Below are 24569 nucleotides of genomic sequence, written 5' to 3'. Positions count from 1 at the left end.
ATGAATTTTACCCTGCAATCTTCCCGGAGGTGAAATGCCAAAGGTGGGAAATTTAATAACTCTCTGGAAGTTCATCTTTACTCTCAACTGAAACCCTTATTTTGTGTGAGAGTCTGGGTTTTACAGTAATAAATCCCAGGTAAGGCTGAAGAAACTCGACGAAAGCAAAATTAAAGTGATCAAGTTTTGGACGTGTCCCCCTTAATAATTAATGTTTTCTATTTCCAACAAAGGACTGTTAAAAATGACTGACTAAATTCAGCCCCACATAAAGAGTTACTTCGAAAAATCTTGTGTGAATTTATTCTAGTTGTATGATAAGTAGCCATCAAATATGCCTCCTTAGGCAAAATTCAGACATACGTTATTATTACTATTATTATTATTATTATTATTATTATTATTATTATTATTATTATTATATGAGCCAAGCTGCCGCCCCAGGGGTAAAAGCAAAATACCAAGGGGACATTAAAGTGAAAATCATCTCAATACTCAAAAAGAAATATACTAGTGAAGAATAAATAGATCTTTCCACGATAGTGACCCTCAAGGGTTTTTAACCGGGTATGTATCCACCTCTGCGGCGTGTTTAGTAAAACCCCGTTTGGGGATGACCGTCAAAACATAAGCAAAAAAACTTTAAGTGTCATAGGCATAATGACCCCCAAGAAATATGATTCCTAGATAACGACTCTCGAAAACCCTTGGAGATCACTAACTAGGAAAGATCAGAATAAACTAAACCCTTTAAGATAAATAAAACGAAATAGTTTGAAAGTTACAAGCATTAGGCTAGAAGCTGACAAGGAGAAAAACAAAACCTAATGGGCAGTGACTAACACGTGTCTGATAAAAGAAATCGAACTGAATTCCAGTGGCAGAACAGTATAAGGAGCTACCTTAAGATAACACAGATTTTAAACAGGTTACACTAGGAAATAATTATAATGAGTGTAAAGGAGTGTGAACCGGAAATATGAAGTAAGCCGTTAATTATATATATAATATAATATATATATATATATATATAAATATATATAATAGTATATATATATATATATATTAATATATGTATATATATATATATAATATTATATATATTATATTATATATATGAAGTAAGCCGTTAATTATATATTATATATATATATATATATATATCTATTATATATATTATATATATATATATATATAGCATTGGCCAACCTAAAACATTTTCTTATTACACACAAAAACAACTCCAAATTAGCGGAGGCAACTGATTTAAACTCCAAGCTACATAAAAAGATTTTATTCTAGGAAACAAGCAAGGCTTTATCTATCAAGGAAAATTGGATTGAATAAATTAATGACATACCAAAGTTAAAGACAGATAAACCTGATGGAGAGAGAGCAGATTGTTCTCCAGCAACACATGGGAAACTAAATCAATCTCAAAATCTATAAAACCAAATTAATTCAAAACTCAATTAGAAAATGAAACACCTCCATTCGAACACTGACATGTTCATTCTATAAATAAAATGTCACATTCGCGTTTTTCTCCAGTAATCAAAAAGAAGGAAGACCTGGTCGCCATTAAAATTTTACAAAATGTGAGACATCAAATAAAAAGAAAAATGCATAATAAAATACCCAAAGAAAAGAAGACGTTCACTGCAATGGTGCATTTCATAGAGACTGCTAAATAGTAGCAAGGTGTCCTACTTATGGCCATCCCTCACAGCCTCGTGGTCTTACAGCACAACTCCAAAAGGAGCAAATTCTAAAAAGGTACTGAACAAAAATTCTATAGTACCCCATCAAAACGGTGTATTACAACATGCACTAATGCACAAACTCCCTTGTAAGCCGCTCCCTTTCAGAGTGACGTCACTGACACCTAATAAGTTCGGTTAAGGTGGGAGATTCCATTGCGTCACACATCACTTAACAGACAAATATCGAACATGCAATTGTCATAATATATTCACGGAATGATCGTGCTATTCACATACTTCCGATCATTCCGAAAAGCATGTTTCGACCGGGTTGGAACCAGCACTAAGTGTTCACTATTATCATTTCGAAAAATGTAGCGTCAACTGTTCAACACATCCACTTTCGATCTCCCAACCTGAGATTCTGTAAACGAAGGTGCTGTCATTTCACAGAGCAGCAGTTAATCAGCTAGAGAAGTTCATGTGCCTATATAAATGCTGAAATACAAATATCTGCCATATATATATATATTTATATATATATATATATATATATATATATATATATATATATATATATATATCGAGTATAAAAGGCTTATTAAAACACTGTCTTAAAGCTAAGGACTATATTTCGATGTACTAACTTCCACCCTTATCAAGTAGTGAATGGCAGAAGAAGTTACATTAGCGAAATATATAGTGGGAGATAAGCCAACGTTGGTTCTGTTAATTGTCGTAATCCACTTCATAGTTGCCTTAAGGAAATATAGTCTATATGGTCAGAGTCGCAGGCTCCACTGGAAAGGTAGATCCTATTATCTTGTTTTATCAGTGCAGATTCTAACATCTGACATTTGTATCAACAACTGCTCTTGTATAAAATTAAGGATGCGTTCCAATCCATGGTATGGTTGGTGTTATTAATATGATGGATAATTGCCAAACTATATTGTCCATATTTAACTGAGTGTCTATGTTGAGTTAATCTTTCTGAGAGAGATTTTTCTGTGAAACCATAGTATGACTTGGCACAATCCCTACAGGGGATTTCATAAACACCTGTCTTTGGAAATTGGTTTCTGTTGAACATTAATTAAGGATTTCTCTGTGTATTCAGATTGGTGAAGATAAAAGGTTGGGTTGGCCTAAGATTTCTGTGATCTCTCGTTAATTGTCCACATGAGGGATTATGATTTTGTATGAGTATTTTTCCTTTTCTTTGTTTTCTGTGGGTTTGTAAAAAAAATGCTCTTTGCTTTATGTAAGGCTTTTTCTATTATGTGCTTGGGGTATTTTAATAAGATAAGTTGATTTCTGATTGTTTCAAGTTCTTTGTTAAGAAAATCTGGGGAGTAAATTCTCAGGGCTCTAAGAGATAAGTTACTTGCTATGCCAAGTTTAACTGAAATGTCATGATAGTTGTAAAAATGTATGAAAGTGAGAATGTCAATTTCCTGAAGACAGTGAATTTGAAGTTGTTATTAGTTCTGATGATTAAGACATCTAAAAAGGGGATTTGGTTATTGATTTCCCATTCTACTTAAGTTTTATGCTCAGGACCAAGGAACTTAATTTTTGTAGAAAGACGTGGAAATCACCCCACTCGCTTTTCAGTACGTTAAGATGTTGTCTACATAATGGAGCCAAATCATATCTGTAGGTTTGATAGGGCTTATAATTACTATTTCGAAATACTCCATATATAAGTTTGCTAACACAGGGCTAAGTGGGCTCCCCATACTGCAACGATTGATGGAAAAAGTTATCACCATAGGAAAAGATGTTATTAGTAATGCAGAGCTCTACAAGTTGTATTATTTTATTCAATTCTATGGGGAAGATTACCTCAACATAAACGATTATGGACAATATAGTTTGGCAATTTTCCATTACATAAATAACACGAATCTTACCATGGATTGGAACTCATACCCAATTTTATACAAGAGCAGCTGTCAATACAAATATCAGATGGTAGAATCTGCTCTGATAAAACAACAAGATAATAAGATCAACCTTTCCAGTGGAGCCTGGGACTCTGACCATATAGACAATATCTTCCTTGACACAGCCAACAAGGGAGTTATAAGTTGATACTAACTCCCACCTACAAATCACTTTCAAACTCTGGTATTTGTAACTGGAATCGATATCAACCCACCTTCACCATATTAACTATGTAGTGCGGTTGCTGCATCCAGTCATATTATGAATGAATTTTATCACATTCCCGTGATTCATATACAAACTTAAAGCTACAAATCTAACAACACGACAACACGACAAACTTATTATCAATTAAGAAATTCGCCTTCAGTTAACATATAAAAATACATTATTTCCGAGGTAAAGTAAATTGGATAATAAAGGATATTGGTAGCTTAATGATTATGTGTATATATATATATATATATATATATATATATATATATATATATATATATATATGTATATATATAGCCAAATCATACATATATATATATATATTTATATATATATATATATATATATATATATAATATATATATATATATAATATATATACGTAGTATATGCCTTTGTGCGCGCTCATATATAGGACTGTGTGCTTTGACATCTCAGAAAAGAGAGTAAAGCCACCCTAATGCAGATGACATGCGATTGCTCTCGATAGTTATCAGTCATAGTCTTCATATTCATGAAATCTGGATTGGTCATTTTTCCGGAACCATTTTATAGTAAATTATTTTGAAACAATCAATTATGAAATATCAGTGAAAGAAAAGGCCTTAGAAACCATTAGTTATTTTTTTTTTTTTTTTTTTTTTTTTTTGAGTAATGTGGAGTAGAGTTCAATCCGTGGAGTCACCATCAGAATGGCATCATTTGAGTTCAATCGGATTCCAGAGGATCCTTTGGCGATGGCTTGCCAAGTTGCCTATTGTGATCCTGGTGACACATTACGACGTCCGAGGACATGAATATCAAAGGCCCGATTGTGCAAGGAGGTGATTACGTTTTTATGTCTGTAAGAGAGAGAAGGAATCCCTTGTGGAATTTCTGATCCCTCTCCAAAATATATTTCTAAAAAACACGGGCGTATACGCGCATTCTTGTCGTTGTATGAATAGTACTGTGAAAATATGTACAAACTTGCAACATAGACGCAGCCATGCATGATTGCCTGTATTTTATTTTGCGACAATATTTCTGACTTTACCCATGGTAACTATAAGAAATTGTGTAAGTCATCTACAATCGTCAGTTTGATTTGTTGTATTTTGTGAATATTAGCCACGCTTACAATCGTGAATTATAATTTTGATACTTTTAAAAAAATAATTCTAATTTTGTTTCATAGAAGTTGATAAATTGGCGCATTTCTTTTTTTCAAATAAGTTGACAAACATAAGTTTCCAGCATGTAATTGTTTTCGAACAGGTTATTGATTTTGTTGCAAGATTAATTTAAATTTCAGATTCTAAAGCTAGGTTTTCAGATGTGCTCTTGTAATGTGCGACAGGACCCTGTTCTTTAAAAACTGAACAAATTTTTGTCATCTGTTTCAAAACAATTTCCGTTCTACCAAGCTTTTCGTGCCGTTTTCAAGTGATCTGGTATCCACTCAAAATTCTTCAGTTAAATGCTGGTCAGTTTAGACTTGTCTAAAATGATTGGGGAGTGCTGTTATTCAAATATGCTTTATGTTTAACAGGGATTGAAATAAATGATGACATGGCAACGGGTAGCCCTTAGAACCCTCGATCACCTAATAAATAGTGTCCCCTGGAAAAGTATTTTTGCTTCATAATCTGTGTGGATCATCCTTTTGTTTCTTTTAAGGACAGATACCAAGCCCTCTTTGTTACTATACATAAAATCTGTTCATCCGAATATAAACTTGACTCCTGGCTGCCATATAAAGCAATAAAATTTTTAAAGCCCATTTTTGTTAAACATTGATTTACCAGGTACTCAGTGTAAAATCAAGTTGGCTTGAACTTCACAAAGGATGATTGAGATCACCGAAATCACATTTAAATTGACAAAAATCATCCTTCTTTGAAATTTTGACTAGAATATTCATGGACACAATATTCAGGATGAGTGTTACCGTCAAAGATAAGTGACTCTCATTTATATCCTTTGAACAATTTTAATTGTTTTTAGCATAATTTTAAAGAATATATTGGCCATTTGTATCGTACCTATATTCAAGGATGTTCTTCAGAATAATGCCACAAGAAATATTATTATATACCTTTTTGTCCTAAATGCAATTTAATGTCTTGTGTCTGTATTCCAACATACTTTCAAAGGTCTCATCGGGTCAAAAGTTTAGACATTGAATCCGTTCCGAACATTTGTAGTTTTTTTGTTTACTTGATGTTCCATGCTTGTTCATCTCTCTCTCTCTCTCTCTCTCTCTCTCTCTCTCTCTCTCTCTCTCTTTATAGGCTCTGTATTTCGTTTTGACCAGATACTTAGCCCTCTCATTTTCCCCTTCCTTAATTCAATATGTCATGTTCGCTTCGCTCATCCCATCTTATTTTTGACATTACATTATTTCTTTTATAGCTGTTCCTTCTTTTCTCTTCCCTTTGCCTTACTTTCCGTTCGTATTTTCTTCGCCAAACCATCCCATTTATTTTCTACTCTTCTTTGCTTCATTATCTTTTAGTTTTCTGTCATATTTCCTATATATATATATATATATATATATATATATATATATATATATATATATGTATATATATATATTATATATATATATATACATATATATATATATATATATATATATATATATATATATATATATATATATATATATATATATATCCTGTATCCATTCATTTATGTTCCTAAACTTTATGCCCTTACTTACATTTTTTTTAATCGATCCGAAACCACAAGAATAATCGCCATTGGCGCATTTGTATAGTCTTAGTCTGGCGGCCAACTTATCCAGTTAATCGCTATTACTTTTCGCAAAAAGTAAATAAGTTTCTAGATGAGCGTGTCTTTCCTTGCTCGATGCGCACGTGTATGCTCACTTTTGTGGAGGAAAGAAATTCTTCACGATTTGCGCTGACTTTCTAATAAAAGACTTGCATGATGAAATGCAGCTTTATATCTTTCATACTGATCGAGTTACATTTGAAGTCTTTTTCCAGTTCCAATGGAAAATTTATTTTACGATTCTGTCATTCAAGGTCTTCATTTTTCATGGGGAAGAAGAAAGGGGATTATTGGCTCACTTTCTCCGTGAAATATTAGCAGAGAAAGAGAGAGAGAGAGAGAGAGAGAGAGAGAGAGAGAGAGAGAGAGAGAGAATTTTAAAGGAAAACGATTATTTTCAGATACTTAGAGAGTCTCAGAAAGGTATCTCCTGGTCGAAGATGCTTGGGATATTCGCATACTATCGGAAAATCTTGTATAATATTATTGAAGAATGGTTAACGGAATTCCAAAATAAATTGGTGTGTTATTGTTTTGTGTAAAGAACCCCTCTCTCTCTCTCTCTCTCTCTCTCTCTCTCTCTCTCAAACTCTCTCTCAAATGATACTACTAGTTTCCAATGAATAGTTTTAATGCATGTACTCCCACACGATGTGGACACCACAGTGCCATGCACCTTTGCAGTGCAGGTCTTAGGTCTGTTGCTGTATAAGACAAAGATAAATGTTGCTCGTATCAAATTTCCCCATAAATTGGAAGATGCCGAAGCTTCAAGCAACTCGTTCATCGAACAACAAAGTTTTCGACAAGGAAAATAGAGCCCTGTCATGATCCACTCGCCCATCCCATGTGTTCAAGGACCGCGTCGGCCACAGAGAATGATGCCTGAGTGTTTGGCTTTCTTGATGATGGTTTACTTTTCCGTGTGGGTGAAATCACGACGTTGTCGGAATGTTTGCACTTCTAAATACTCTCCGTATTCTTTTTCCGGGATTTGGTTGTGTTGCTGAGAAGGAGGATTACACACCAGAAGTAAGACCTTCGGTCTACAATCATCGCCTTTTTTTGTTTTCAACAATAACTAATAATTAAAACAAAGAAACATAAGCAAAATATCGGCGTAATCGAGTTTTATGTATAGCTTATAATGCTGTATGAAACTCTCAGTCACGGCTGGGCAGAGCTTAGTTGCTCATCGGTTGTGGTCAAGTGAAGATGCGTCGGCAGCTGGCATTTCTAGCAGTGTCAGACGCACGATCCATGGTTAAACTTAACCTTGAATAAAATAAAAACTACTTATGTTAGAGGTGTGTAATTCGGTATGTTTGATGACTGTGGGGTGGATCATCAACATACCAATTTGCAGCCCCCTAGCTTCATTAGTTTTTAAGATCTGAGGGCAGACAGAAAAAGTGCTGATGGAAAGACAAAGCCATCTCAGTAGTTTTCTTTTACGGAAAACTAAAAAAAGTACGACCATACGAAGCCAGTAGCCCTTTTGATTTTGTTTTCGATTATGAAATATGTTGAAAGTGTTCATATCCATAGGTAACGCTTTCATGCGCAGTTTACTTTCTGACCAAGTTAAGTAATGTTGCTAAGACAGTAGCTACGTTAGTAGCTTAGGCCGAACGTCCATAACATGTGGCATCTAATGCACAGAACAACTGTATGAGTGATAAAGTTTAGTTTGTATATATGTGTGTGTGTGTGTGTGTGTGTGTGTGTGTGTGTGTGTGTGTGTATGTGTGTGTGTATTACTAAAGACACCTCATTCAAACTGGATGGTATCTAGCAGAGTTATTAATTCCAACCGTTACAAGCTTTCGGGTACAAACAGTCCTACTTATTAAGTATCCATGAAATGACTGAATGTATAGGCCAGTTGTATGTACATATATGGGTGTGCTGGCTCCTTGATCTTCTAATTGACCAGCTCCTCCTGCTTAGCCCCGCCCTCGTGACCTTGACCGTTCTATGCTGCGGCACGTTCCAGGTCAGGTGTTAATAATTTTTCATAAAATTATGGTGTTTTGTGCTTGTGCGTATCTTTTCTTTTGTTGAGTATATGATTTTTCTTGATATGCTGTCTCCGAATCCGTTCCCAGTGTGATGAAGGCATTCCCTACAATCAGTCTGGCCATTTTGTTAATGTTCCTGTAAACGAAATTCATATTTTCCCAGTCTATTTTCTGGTCTTTTTCCCAAAAGTGTTCGGCAACTGATTGTAGTGCCTTAAGTTTTGTATGTGTTGTTTGCTTCATCCATTGCAGGATTTGACGATCTCGCCATAGTACCGTTCTTTGCAGTCTAGACAAGCTGCCATATATGCTCCCCTCTTACTTCTTCCCCCTCTACTGGGCTTTCTGTTTCTAACTATTTTATTCCTGTAGTGCGACAGATCTAAACTGAGAGATTGTTTTCTTCTTTGGGTAAGAACCCTGTAGCCACATCTACCAGCATCCAGTTTTGAATACCTTACTTTATAGCAAATGAATCAATAAATCGGTAGTTTAAAGTTTTTAGCATGTTTTGCTGAACTTGAGCGTTCACATATTTGATTATAATTTTATTTATAAATAAAATGAGAAATCGCATTTATAAACGTGACAGGTGTTTCGAGAGACTCTGCCAGTTTTCCTGTTGCCTTTGACAGGCGATATGCTGGTGGGCCAAACCTATTAAGCCATGAAGTTTAAAGAAATTATCTCTTAAGCCCTTTGGATAAGCCCCACCGCCCGGTCTAGCTGACTTCTTGCTTTAGGTTAACGAGAACAATAATCAGTATTGAAATTAGTTCATTCCTACAGAAAGCATGCTGTGAAACGGGCGAATGCAGTTAAGCATTCCGAAAATTGCAAACAGTGATGCTGCAAAGGATATCTGTTATTGAAGATTCTTCGTAACGAGTCATATTATTACAATTCCTGTGATAAATATTGTAAATAAATTATTTTTCTCCTAATGAGTTTATGTGCAACAACCTTATAAAAAGTAAAAATTGTTACACTCATTAGATTTATGAGTTATAACACGGTCCAGACCGTGCGTTATAATAAATCTTTATTTGCTCTAATATGTTTTCATACCTGTATGTCACATATTTTTCAGAAGAAAATGTAATAAGAAATAATCAATGGTAATGTCAGATACTTTTTTACTTTAAACGAAAAATATTTTCAAATAAAATGCTACGCAATATATGCAAAACTTAAAAGATATGAATTATAAAAACAGAGAGAATATTAGTCTTAAAAGAGAGAATAAGGGAGAATAAATACTCTGTGGTTTTAAAGACAAAATATACCATGAAAAAGGAAATGAAATTTAAGTTTAACTTGATGAATGAAAATGAGGGGAAAACCTAAAATGAAGAGCAATAAAATGCAAAATATTAAAAACTTGTTTAGGAAATGGATAGTATGGCAGACGGAAAATTCAAATAATAAAAAAGAATAAATAGAAGTAATCTACTGACAAGATTATAAGAAAATGTCATAAGACATACATACTGAATGGTAATTACCGATTTTTATTACTTTTAATGAAAAAGATCATCAAATAAAATATGTAATATAATATGCAAAATTTAAGGGTATAAGTCATAACAAATATAACAATAAATAGTGTTAACAGTAAAAACCAATAGAATGGGGATCAAGTTTCATTAGGTACTGTCCCAAATATTCCCTCGCTGGAAGATGGCTGAGGACTTAAGAAGGAGACGATTTAAAGGTTAAGAGAGAACTGGCAACAGGGTTTTTCTCAAGGAAGTAAACAATCTATCAGTTTAGATCTGTCGAACTATAATCGTGTTTTTGTAACAACCTATCAATTTGAAAATGAAGAGCACCTGGAACGTGCCGTGGGCAGAGAATGGTCAAGGTCTCGAGGGAGGGGTCAAACAGGAGAAGCAGGGTAATTAAAAATTCAAGAAGCCAGCACTCTCATATAAACACAACTGGCCTACACATTCAGTCATTTCATGGATACTTAATAAGGAGGACTATTTGTACCCGAAAGCTTGTAACTTTTTAAAATAAATAACTCCGTTAGATACCATCCAGTTTGAATGAGGTCCTTTAGTAATTGTACTATTGCACAAAACGATTGTGAATGTGACAACTTGATATATATATATATATATATATTATAGTTATAATAATCTATATATATATATATTTATATATATATATATATGATAATATACATATAAATCTATATATGAATATTTATAATTTATATTATATTACTCATGTTTGTGTGTGTTTGTTTGTGGGTGGGTGTGTATATATTATATATATATCTATATATATATATATTATATCTATCTATATATCATATATATATATTAAATATCTATATGTATATATATCTCATCTATATATATATATATATTTTAGCAAATCTGCCTTTTAGGATGCGCCATTGCTACCACTGAAGAATAGATTAATTGTCCTTGGAGCTGGCATAAATGAAAGCATCCACTTCATATTACTTATACAGAATTCTCATTGGCAATGTCTCGATATCTCCCAAGACAAATAGTACCTTGCGTTTTAACACCTTTTTCATAACATCCACCCGGTAGTCTCTCAATATCCCTCGCTTTCCCCAATACTTTCAGATTATGCTTCCTTTCACCCCAACTCGTCATCCAGACTATGCTTTGAGGCATTCATTCACTTTTGTTGACCTCTATTATATTATTCTATCATATGAACATTTCCCAACCTTTCTGCAATAGCCACTCTTCCTAAATTGCACATCAGAGTATCTCCTCTTTTATTTCCCTGACATTAAACATCCATACGTCATTTCCAAGTGGAAGAATTCGTTTAAGTTTCCCTCCATATATTCTAGTCTCTATTGGCACAGTTATTCCTCTTCTCTCCCAAACTCTTCTCAGAGACCTTTATGCTTGCTTCACCTGCTTTGTGGGTAAGTCCCTCTCGGATTGTACCATCATCCACTCCCTATTACTGTCTCCTTTCCTCTACCATCCCTACTGGCAACCTTGTTTCATCTACCTGACTTCCATTTACCTACATAACCATACAACAATTTGAATTAATTTCCGTCTCCCTCCTCTTGGAGTCTTTCTCCTGTCTCATTTCATCCAATTACATAATACCCTTTGCAAACACGAGCCATTCCACACTAACTTCACGACCTTCTTCTTATACTACAACATTGAACCAACTGTTGATCTTCTGTTGACCTCTGTCTTCACTCCTTCCTTAAAAATGCTATATTATCATGGAGTCGAAACAACATTTTTATCTGTGACCTACTTTTATGACAAATCAACCACTCTCATATCAAAGTTATCTAACTGTGTCTTCATAATAGAAGTGATAAGCACTTTCCAGGTTACCTTTTGCACCATCCTCAGTCCTTCCATATCATACCCCTATCAATTTTGTCTAAACTTACTGGGTGTACAATCTCCAACAAAACCCCATCTTACACCTTCCAAGGGATACTGACTATTTTTATATCCATATAATTTGTATAGTCAACTATACCTCCTGCCCTTTTAAAAAGGGAACAATTTCTCCTCTTACTTATTTCATCGTCACCTTTCCCTCATCAGATACCGACGACCTACCTTGTCAGCCGTTCAGTTACCTTATCAACAGCGTGCTACCGTATCTCATTTATAACCCCATCAACTCCTGGTTCCTTTCCATTCTTGGACTTTTGAATTGCTCCACATCATCCTTAGCTGTCAATTCCATAATCACTTTCAATTTAATTAGTACCCCTACTCTTGTGGGTTACCTCATCTATAATCTCTTTCTGGAAACTGCAATATATATATATTATATATATATATATATATATATATATATATATATGTGTGTGTGTGTGTGTGTGTGTGTGTGTGTGTGTGTGTGTGTGTGTGTGGTGGGTTTGTGTGTGTGTGTTTATATATCCACATGAAGGTTTTGAAACCATCCAACCGAGGTCCAGCTTTGCTTACCACTATCTCTGTTATATCTTACTGAAGATATCTTGTCCATACGGTTGGAACTTGCTGCCTCCAGTTTTGACGGCATGGGTACACTGTACTTGTGATCACCACGTCGGAATTTTTCATTTTTGTGTCCTGGTAACTTCATTGTCAATAGTGCGTCTGATTTCTTAACGGCAGATCGCCATGGCATAAGTGTAACATTCAGACACATTGGTTGGGTTTGGTGTCACCCTTGTTTTTGATAGATAAAATTTCTGGATTAGATAACTTTCAAAGCAATTTGATAAAAAGAAATGCAGATGCCTTTGTGCATGAACGACTGTAAATGTGTTTTGTCCGTATTCACACTAATTGAACATTCTTTTGCAATTAATCTTTGGAGGAACATAATTACTCGAAGTTGGAAGATGACATTACCCGTTTGTCTTAATTCATAAGAGCACTGAAGCTAAAGACATCCAGGCTTCACCTGTTGTCATCATTGTGGTTATTTCTATCTTCAATCCAGAAGAAATTTTGTCTAATATTTTAGTTGACATCATAAAAGAAGCGTCGAGAAAAACGGGGAAAATTTAGATTTCTGCATTGCCAGTTGTGGAATTTGTACACGTAAAACCGTCATTTCTTATCAGAGATAAATGATTATGACTGTCAATGATGATGCCAAAAGGTGACAATATTTCCACGAGACAATCATGATGCTTTATAGTTAATGTATAATAGTATCGATTCAAATCGGGTTTTATTACCAGTAGTTGCAGCAATAGTAGGCGGTAAGTTAAAATGTCAGTAGTTTGAACTGCAGAGCCTTTGTTTATTAGTGATGCACTTAATCGTTTTTCCCACAACTGATAGTGGCTGGCTCATGGCCAAGTTTATTGTGAAGTCATTTTTCATTGTAATGTTTGCAAGAATTAACTGCGGTATATTTTAATATCAGTGGTAATTAATTCGATCTTCTTTATAATAACTAGTGATAGGGTTATTCAAAAACTGAATTAATTGAGAAAATCGGAAGCTCCACTCTCGTGCACAGCAAACGTCTTTAAAGTGAGTGATGAAAATATATGATGAAGTCAGAAGATAGAATTCTACGGGCAGGAGTCTTTTGCCGTTGAGTAGTTTATGGGAGTGAAGGAGAAACAACGGTAGGCCCACAGAAATTCTGATGCCAATCAACAAAGCGCCTCAGTGACGTGGTTGGTATGGTGTTTGCTTTCCACCTCGGTGGTCGCGGGTTCGATTCTCGGCCATTCCACTGAGGAGTGAGAGATGTGAATTTCGGGTGATAGAACTTCACTCTCGGCGTGGTTCGGAAGTCACGTGAAGCCGTTGGTCCCGTTGCTGAATAACCACTGGTTCCATGCAACGTAAAAACACCATACAAACAAACAACTGCTTTCTTTCTACGTACCAACAGGTTTCCACAATGTGGACTGGGATACAAAAACATAACTATTCACAAAATATCTTAAAACATTTCAAACTATAAAATCTATGAATACAGTCATCGCAAAGGAACATTTTTAAATTTTCCCTCCATAACTTCTAGTATGCGTGTATCTTTTCTGTATTCCACTCAGCACGTGAACGTGACAACTCAATACCCGCATTTTCTGAGCTAGCTCATGATTTATTCACGACCCGATAAACGGTCCGGCCCTTGTCCAGAGAGCGAAAGTAGCAGAGTGGAAGTAAAATGAAAACAGGAATACAATCGGTGAGTCATGGCCGGCGTCCCCCCGTTGACACCTGTTGAAGGAAAAGTCATTGGGCCTAATGAAACTGCACAGCTTTTACGAGACCCCTGGTTGCGTTCCACAGCCTCATTCCAGGTGCTGGTCGTTTTCACCTTCGGTCTTAAAAGGTTGGTCCAGCAAAGACGAAACAGAAATTCAGGTTCTCTTTTTCTCTATGAAGATGCAATTGAGTTTTGTTCGGCTCTTGTACTTCGGCAAACCATTTGCTTTTCATGCGTTGGTATGGAAGGCATGTTCAGTAGCATTCACGCCCACTATATATATCCAGGACAATTCAATGTTTACGCTTCTAAACTTTAGTATAAATACGGAGAGTTTTATACACACACACACACACACACACACACACACACATATATATATATATATATATATATATATATATATATATATATATATATATATATGCAATTACATATTTCATTAGTTTTACAGCATTCTTATTGCTCTCATAAAATATTTGTTGACCATCAAATCTCTTAAGTCATTCACCGTTTACTTGAATCACTAGCGACAGTATCAACGGTTACTCAACCGCTACCTCGCCTCTTCGGTTTCTTTAATGGTTTAAGGTTTCTTTAATGGTTTTTGTCTGTAGCTTTTTTGTTAATACTAAGTGTTACTTCTACTTCTCTCATATTTGTTTCGCTCAAATGAGTATAACATTCGTTTTTAGTTTTCTGCAAAAGAAAACTATTGAGTTGGCTTGGTCTGTCCATCCACACACTTGTTCTGTCCGCCCTCAGATCTTTTAAACTGCCTTAAGGCTAGAGGGATGCAAATTGCTATGTTGATCACCCTCCCTCCAGTCATCAAATTGCAGCCCTCTAGTCTCAATAGTTTTTATTTATGTTAAAGTTAGCCATGATCGTGCGTCTGGCACCGCTTTAAGTGCCAACAACGCAAGCCACCACCGGGCCGTAGCAGAGGGTTTATGGGCAGCGGTCGACAGTTTCATGAGCCGTTACTGAAAATTTCATACAGCATTATAATCTGTACAGAAAACTCAAATGCGCCGAAGAAACTTCAGCGTATTTTTTACTTGTTATGCTAATTTAACTGTTCTTGATATTCGGGTGATACTGAATGGTTCTCTCTCTCTCTCTCTCTCTCTCTCTCTCTCTCTCTCTCTCAGTCATAACATCTGCACTCGCATTCTGTCCCTTTTTTCCCCTCTCTTCCTGTCTCTTCCCTTCTTCCCCTTTGCATTCCATATTGCTTGTCATTTTATTCGAACGCCTTTTCCCCCAAATGCCTTCCACGTCTCCCTACTCACCCTCCCCTACCTCTCTCCCCGTACCCCCTCTCTTAATCTAACCTCCTGCCACACACAGCAAAGACCGTAGTTCGCGCAGCTCACAAAGGAACGTCCACTACATTCTTCGATGAGCCTCTCTCTCCCACTCTCTCTCTCTCCTTAGGAAGTACTGCCGTCAGTGCACCTCATGTGGTGCAATGTAGGCATTACTTGAGGTTCCTTGAAGCATTCCATCGGCACCTAGCTGCAACCTCCTTTCAGTCCTTTTACTATACCTCCATTCATATTCTCTTTATTCCATCTTATTGTCCTCTCTCTCGTAAGAATTGATTCATAGTGCAACTGCTTCAAGGTTTTCTCCCGTCACACCTTTAAAATCTCTTCACTGTCAATTTCAGTTTCAACGCTGAATGGCCTTAGTTGCCCCAGTGCTTGGCATGTATGCTAAAAGTCTATAAGTCTCTCTCTCTCTCTCTCTCTCTCTCTCTCTCTCTCTCTCTCTCTCTGTTATAGAAAACAGATTCGTAATAAGAGGTGAAGAATCAGACTTGGCAGAAGTAACAAGCGGAGTTCCCTAGGGTTCTGTCCCTGGCCCTCTCTTGTTGTTGATTTACATTAATGACATCGATGTAGGCTTAACTAGCAGGATAGCCAAATTTGCAGATGACACCATTACTAGGTGTAAATGCAGCAGACCCAGATGCAGTGGAAAGTTTAAGAAATGATCTAATGAAAATAGGAGAGTGGTCAAAATAATGGCAAATGCCTTTTAACGTAGATAAGTGTAAAGTGTTACGAATAGAAACAAACAACCCTCATGCCAGCTACATTATGCTTGGGAATGACATAAGTAGTGTAGAACAAGAGGAGGACCTTGGAGTCATTATTACCAAGGACTTAAAACCCACAAAACAGTGCATAAAGGCTAAAAAGAAGGCACAGAAACTAGTGGGATACATAAAGGGACAAGGAAACGGTGCTGCAGCTGTGCACATCAATAGTTAGACCTCATTTTGAATATGCAGTAGTTTTGGTCACCAACACTAAGCAAAGATATAAATAGATTAGAAGGGGAATAAGCAAGAGCCACATTTTAATTCCATCCATCAGGCAAATAGGTTACCAAAGGTGACTCCAAAGGTGACTAGAGAGCCTGAACATATATGGCTTAGAAACACAACGATTGCGAGGACAACTAATAGAAACATTTAAAATACTGAAAGGCATAAGAAAAACAGACCGTCACCTATTTACGTTAAACGAAAACCAGACAAGAAATAATGGATGGAAACTAGAACTGAAGAGATACAACACATCCCACTGTGGGAACTTCTTTACATACAAGATATGTGACACGTGGAATAAACTGCCACCTGAAGTTTAAACAGCAAAAGTGTGGAAGAGTTTAAAAGGGAGCTAGACAAAATCATTAGGACACAGCGAATGAACCGTAAAAGCTGCTCCTAAAGATGGGCTAACAAGTCTTTCAGGCATCCTAATCCTTGTAACTCTCTCTCTCTCTCTCTCTCTCTCTCTCTCTCTCTCTCTCTCTCTCTCTCTCTCTCTCTCTCAAACGTGATAGTCTTCTTGAAAGCAACTGCATTATTCGTTAAGACTTCTGTATAAAAGTTAACAAAATGGTGTAGAAAGATTCATATCCAATGTGAGCGGATGGGAAGAGTTCCGAGGAAATACTTCCTGTCGTATGTAGTTTGAAATTCCTTTCAATGAGTAAATAAAAAGATGAGAAAAGGAAAAATGTAATGAAACGCATACTTGACATTCAACGAATTTTTTTGTGGTCGAGGCATTTTACTTTACCTGCTTCCGTCGCAAGACTATCTGGTTTGGAGATCATATAACCAGCCATCTCCTTTGCCATCCCCCACCTCCCTCCACCTGCTCCCCTTCCCCCATCCCTCACCCTCCCTTCACCACAACCACCCTCGTTGCTCCCATTCCAAAAGACCCCGTTATGGTATCCCCATTACATCCTTCGGAGAGAGAGAGAGAGAGAGAGAGAGAGAGTTGCCCTATTGCCCATAGAGGGAAAATATTGCATTTTTATATAGAAAGATGTTGTCATCCACCGTCCTTTATTACACGTTCATAAGACTGCTTACTTACAACTGGACTGGTGTATTAGCTTCAAATCGGCATCAAAAAGAATCAAAGAACTGTTGTTAACTTTTCTCCATATGAAAGGCAGATAGAGAGATCCTAGGTTTCTTCGTAAATATTTCTTCGTAAATATTTTTTCTCTCTCTCTCTCTCTCTCTCTCTCTCTCTCTCTCTCTCTCTCTCTCTCTCTCTCGTATTTCGATTATACTAATAGTATTTTCCCTCCGTCTGTTCGTAATAGCTTGGTAACACTTGTTGTTGATGAGAGCATCTTGCTCGGTTCCCCTGTTCACGTTGCCCTAGTAACTTTTCGCGTTCTTTTGGTCCTCTTGCCATTTCGTTTCATAGGATATATATATATATATATATATATATATATATATATATTATATATTTATATATATAATATTATATATATATAATAGATCTATATATATATATAGATTATATATAGTGAAAGTAGACAGATGTTTTGGAAATCTCAATCTCAGTAGGAAAAGAAGAGCGTACGTTAAGAGACACCACATTGTATTTGCGAGGCGTTTCGTTGTTTCTTCATAACAAGAATTTCAAGCCTAAAAGAGACATTACAGTATTTTAATGGTAGTTACACGATTATGTAATTATTGGCTGACAAAACTAAGTAAAAGTAGCAACAATAAGATAAAGGTTAAAATCTTTAAAATAAATTGCACCAGCATACTAAAAAAATAAAATATATAAGATCTTTAAAATAAATTACAACCGTATACTAAAAAAAGAATGGTGGGAAAGACAGATGGAAAGTTTACACTACAAATGAATGACTGAATGATTTACATTAAAAGCAAGGAATAAGATGAATTGTCAAGGTTAAGATCTGGTTTCCTTAAAAATATTTCTATCGACTCAGAGATTCTTAATAATGACTCTTCTCTAACGCACTAAAATTTTCCAATATTCTACCTGTATTACATTCCTCTATGTGCTTCAAGGAGAAATGCCATAATGTTCGGAAGATCTTGTCCGGACCGACCGTTTTGATTGGCCAATATAGGTGGCACTACAGGCGTCACACTTGTAAATATAGGTGATGCCAGACAAAAGGTCTGAAGGTAGTTTATCTTTATGGTTTAACAACGCTTGGATAGTATGGTTGTTGGTAAATATTAACTTGGGGTTAATGTGGGGAAAGCTATTCTTAAACATATTTCTTAGTTCTCTTGTAACGTATTCAGAACAAGGATCACTTATATATGGAAATTTAAAATACATAGTTAGCTTATCAACCCTTGGTATATATATTTTGCTATTTATACTAAGAGAAATATTTAAGAACTTTTTATTTCTTTATATATTATGTTATTGGGATAGCCATTAATTTTGAAATAGTTTAACAGAAACTTTATTTCCGAGTCAAATGCCTGCCAGGAGCTGCAGAGAGAATATGCTCTATGTATTAAAGTCTTAATGTTATTTATTTTGAAGTTAAAGAATGTAGCACTTTGGAAATTCATTCCAAGACCGGTAAAAGTAGACTTTCAAAAAATGCTAAAACTTAAGAGCGACTTATTGTCTGCGGTAGTTTTTGTAATGCTTACATCTAAAAAGTTAAGAATATTATTTTCTTAATGTTCCACGGTAAACTGATTATATATATATATATATATATATATATATATATATATATATATATATATATATATATATATATATATATATATATATGGGTGGAGCAGATAGGCAGTTTCCTTGTTGTTCCACCTGTCAAATGGATTTGACTGTGGTGAATATTTTGGTGGAGTGACCTTATTTTGAAAACGAACTTAAAGCTTGTTTGCTGGTAAATAAGACTCTTGCCGATATTTTAGGTGAATGTGCTCAGGCAGAGCAAATTGACATTTTTAAGAAATATTCATTTTTTTACGAATTATAATTTTATTCTATTAATTGTTTTAGGTGTCTTGTTTGATTTTTATGATGAATGAATTGCATGTTGGATTGGTTGTGTGCATGTTTGTATGTGCGATAGTTTAGTTTTTTTTATTTAATTTATAGTAATATAATTAAAAGATATATATGCGCTGAATATATATACTTATATATATATATATATATATATATATATATATATATACATATATATATTTATCTATATATATATATATATATATAGATATATATATATATATATATAATATATATATATATATATATATAATATATATATATATATATATCTACAATGGCTTGAAGCTCCGAGCTGAAGAGGAATAATTGTTCCATTCAGTTCTCTATAGATTTTCAAAGGGTTTCATTGGAAATCATAATTATAAAAAAATATGAGGAGAGCGTGAAGTTTATGTTTCTTTGCATAACCTTTGTATTTCCATTTACTGTAGACATTGTTATGAGCATTGTTCTTTCCTCTCCCAAGGTGTTTGTAGATGAGCTTGCTATGGTCTTTTGTATCCTCGTTTAGATTAGATTAGATTATAAAATTTTTGACACAGCCAAGCGCCGGGGCCGTGGGGCCATTCAGCGCATATATATCTTTGACAAATTAATACAAATTAAATAAAAAAAAAAATAAACTATCCTACATACAAACATGTACACAACCAATTTAACATGCAATTCATTCATACATAAAAATCAAACAAGAAACCTAAAACAATTAATAGAATAAATGAGCCAAGGATGAATAGAAGGCTTAATCGACTTCAATTTAAGATTATTATCTGAAGTAGACCAGTGGGCCTGCCAGTGGTCTCTACAATAAAACCGAATAGTACTTTTAAAATCAGAAACAGGGAAGCCCATGTTGGAAATGTGCCTAAGCCTAGTTGCAGCCTTAACTGCAATGTCGGCTCGCTCATTCCCAACAATTCCAACATGGGACGGAGCCCAACAAAACCTAACAGAAAAATCTCTTTTATTAATCAAAAGCTTACCCAATCTTATTCCTCTTGCACTAAAGGGTGGCAAGAGACAAGGCTTCTAAAAGGGGATAATACACTAAAAGAGTCGGTTAAAATAGTAAAAACCTTGTTAGTACAAGAACTCTAAAAGATATAGTTAAGAGCAGTCAGAACTACCAGCAGTTCAGCCGTAAAAATAGAGGAATTAGATGGAAGCTTCTTTTTGATGATACCATCACTTATCACTACAGAGCAACCAACACCATCAGAACCCTTCGAGCCATCAGTATACATATGATAAGAATCACCATGTTTGGAAGCATGATCCAGTAAACTTACCCTCAACTGATCACCAGAACTGTTGCTCCAACTGTCCTTAATTGGGCAGATCTCTAAGTTCAGTCTATTCCAAGGAGGAAACTTTGAGGTTGAAATTTCAGCTACTGCAGGAGGAAGTAATCCCACCTCCCTGGCAGAGCTTGCTAGCTGAACTTCAAGCGGCTTTGGCAGTCTAGGTCTATTAAAGGCTCTATCAGTTGGTTCTTTAACGTACTTATAGTTGGGGTTCAGCTTCGACGTAAGTACTCTTGATGTGCATCTCAAGCCTGATTCCTCCCCACGGATTAAATAGTGGGGGAAAACCTGACTCAACATATAGGTTTTCCACTGGTGAAGTTCTATAGGCTCCCGTACAAATATGTAAAGCCATATTATGGACAACATCTAATTTCTGCTGTGTTGTCTTGCATGCACAACCATTAAGAATATTAAGACGAATATTCACGTTACACACAACTTCATTAACATGTTGAGAAAAAGTTAATTCTTTATCAAATGTAACACCTAGATACTTAATGCTATCTTCATAAGGTAAAATGGAATTATTAAAAAACAACGTAAGGATCTCTTCCACTCTTCTTAATCGACAAAATCTTATAGCTTTGTTTTTTTCATGTGAAAATTTGAACCCTTTAGCACTAGCCCATGACGTTACAGCATTGATAGTAGTCTGGATCTTTTGACAAGCTTCAACATCTGTAGACTTACTACAGATTATTGCATAATCATCGACAAAGGCCAGACCATGCACCCTAACAGGATCTTGTTCTAGTAGGCCATTGACAGCTACATTAAAGAGTGTTGGACTAAGGACGCTTCCCTGGGGTAACCCTTCCTCTTGAGGGTAAGCAGAAGAAATGTAAAAGCCCACTCTTACTTATGGTTAACGTTCTGACAAAAAATCTTTAAGACAATAGAACAAATTACCAACAATACCCCAGTCAACACGTTGCATAAGGATACCCCCTCGCCAGGTAGTGTCGTAGGTTTTTTCTAAGTCAAAGAACACTGTAATAGTCTGGTTTTGCATAGCGAAAGCATTCTGTATCTCCCAAGTAAGGAACATCAAAGGATCAGAAGTACTTCTATTTTTCCTAAAGCCAAATTTCCGGTTAGATAAAAGATTCTTTGACTCCAAATACCACACAAGTTGAGCATTGACCATCCTCTCATATATCTTGCTAACACAACTAGTTAGAGCAATTGGCCTATAGCTCTTAGGAAGGAAGCAAGGAATCTTTAAAAGGGTTTAAATCAAGAACAATGATTGATATCTTCCAAGACTCTGGCAAAGTTCCTGAAAGCCAAAAACTGTTTAAAATATCTAAAAGAAATTCCTTTTTACTTCTAGGCAGATTAAAGATAATTTTGTACAGTATATCATCTTCCCCAGAATATGTTGGGGAATTTAACGAAATTGCATGATCTAATTCTTTAATGGTGAAATTCAGGAGAGTAGTGTAGCGCACTAGACATATTGGAGAAATGCCTACCAAAGGTTTCTGCAACTTCTCCAGAATCAGATATGAGGAAGCCATCAATTTTCAATATAGGCAAGGGAGATGGAGAAAATTTCCCTTACAGCTTTCAGATTCTGTTCCAGACTAATGACGCAGGTGAATCATATTTTAGTTCACTTATGTGTCTTATAAAGGATTCCTTCCTTGCTTGCTTAAATGTTTTCTTTTGCTTGGCAAGAGCTCTTTTATAGACATCTTAATTGACTAAGCGAGGATATCTATGTTATCTCTTGTAGCAAGTTCTTGTTATCTTTCGGCTCAAGGCACATGCATCACTCCACCAAGGTACTACAGGACGTCAAGGTTTACCAGACGTTCAAGGAATAGACAGCATGGTGTCACACAGCAATTTACTGATTAAATACTCATAAGCAGATGTTGGGCTCTGAAAATCATTTATCTCCTGATCAACTTCAGTAGATTTTTTTAATAATCCCCAGTTAGCCTCTCCTACCTTCCATTTGGGTAAACATGGAGATGGAATATTTTTCATATACTTTAAGTGAATGGGCCAATGACCACTGCCATGATCATTCTGGTCTACTACCCACTGATAATCTAACCTCAAAAACGAAGAGCAGATAGTGAGGTCAATGGCTGAATCAGTATTCTGAAAAAGGGAACCATCATTCATTAAAGTGATGTCTTTAAGTCAAGCAAATGTTCTGTTATCAAACCCCACCAGTCGCAGTTTGGCTCTCCCCAGAGGGTGTGCTTGGCATTAAAATCCCCCATCAGAGTGAAGGGTTGAGGATGCTGGTCTATCAATGTCTGTAGATCGTTTAATACTAGCTGACGAGGATTAGCCTGTGCATCCAGCAATCTATTTTCTAATGATGGATCAAGGTATAGTGAACAAATAGTGATCCATTTATAATTGAAAATTTGAACTGCACAAGCCTGCAACACAGTGTTCAATTAAACAATCCTGTGATTAACAGACTAGCAGACTATGATGTCTGTGCCTCCCTGAGCACGTACACCTATCACGGGTGGAGACCTATGAAATGAATAATTAAAACCCTAGTTGGGAGTGTGCCCTCCTAATTTTGCCTTCTGTACACGCATTGCACATATAACATGTTCCTTAAACAGAACCCAAACTTGCTCTCTATTTAGTATAAAGCCACAGATATTCCACTGCATGAGAGCCATTATTTAGAGGATGAAGGGATCCTGAAATTCTTTACTAATTTAGGAATTAGTGTCCTGCTGAGAGAGATCTTATCAGTTTTACCAGTACTTCTTGATCTAGATCTAGGTGTTACAGATCTTTTGGATGATGGGCCTTCACTTGCCCTTTCAGTTTTGCTTTTGGGTTTTCTACCATGGCTGAGTGACCGTGAATGAGGCAAAGTGGGAGAAAGGGCCCTCTCCTGATGAATAAAGTGGGCCTCCATCTCCTCACCGTCATCTCCACGGTGCACTGTAATGTCAGGATCAGGTGAGGGCTCAGTGTTAGGCAATGTCCCTGACAGAGAGAAGTCATCAACATATTGAGACCCGGCTTGAACCCTGGAACCAATAAGGTCCACTGGCTTGCACGAAGTCTCTGAAGCATGAGGAGCCCCACCAGAGGGGGCCCAGGTAGGACCACCAGGGGAGGCATGGGAAGCCCCACCAGAGGGGGGGATGGGAAGCCCCACCAGAGGGGGGGCGGCGAGCCCCACTAGAGGGGGGGGATTGGGAAGCCAAACCAGGGGGGGACCAGGGAGCCCCACCAGAAGGGGGACCAGAAGTAGCAGTATTGGATTGTTGCGCCTTCAAGACATCAGAAAATTATTTCTTAGCCAACAGTGCATCCTCGCAAGCACTTTTATTACTGGAGATCATCAATTTGGAAACAAGCTTTCCATTAAATGTTGAATTTGGCCATTGCTTCTTGGCCTCTCCCACACTGATGTGCTCGGCAATAGATTTTAGTAATGCCTCTTGTTCATTCTTGAATGCACTACATTTCTTACCACGGGCTCGATGTTCACCCTTATAGTTCATACAAATTACCAGTCCAGAAATTCCTCATGCTCAGGCTGGCCACACAATT

The 24569-nt window shown here is 36.1% G+C and overlaps 1 protein-coding gene across 1 annotated transcript in view; it reads left to right on the top strand.

Annotated features, from left to right (window-relative positions):
• LOC135216680 (lachesin-like) overlaps positions 1–24569 on the top strand; it is a gene marked incomplete at its 5' end in the record, with an annotated part of 248004 nt that overhangs the window by 164349 nt on the left and 59086 nt on the right.

Source organism: Macrobrachium nipponense, chromosome 19, assembly GCF_015104395.2.
Source record: "Macrobrachium nipponense isolate FS-2020 chromosome 19, ASM1510439v2, whole genome shotgun sequence".
Taxonomy (NCBI): Eukaryota; Metazoa; Arthropoda; class Malacostraca; order Decapoda; family Palaemonidae; genus Macrobrachium; species Macrobrachium nipponense.
This window is presented reverse-complemented; position numbering and strand designations above follow the sequence as displayed.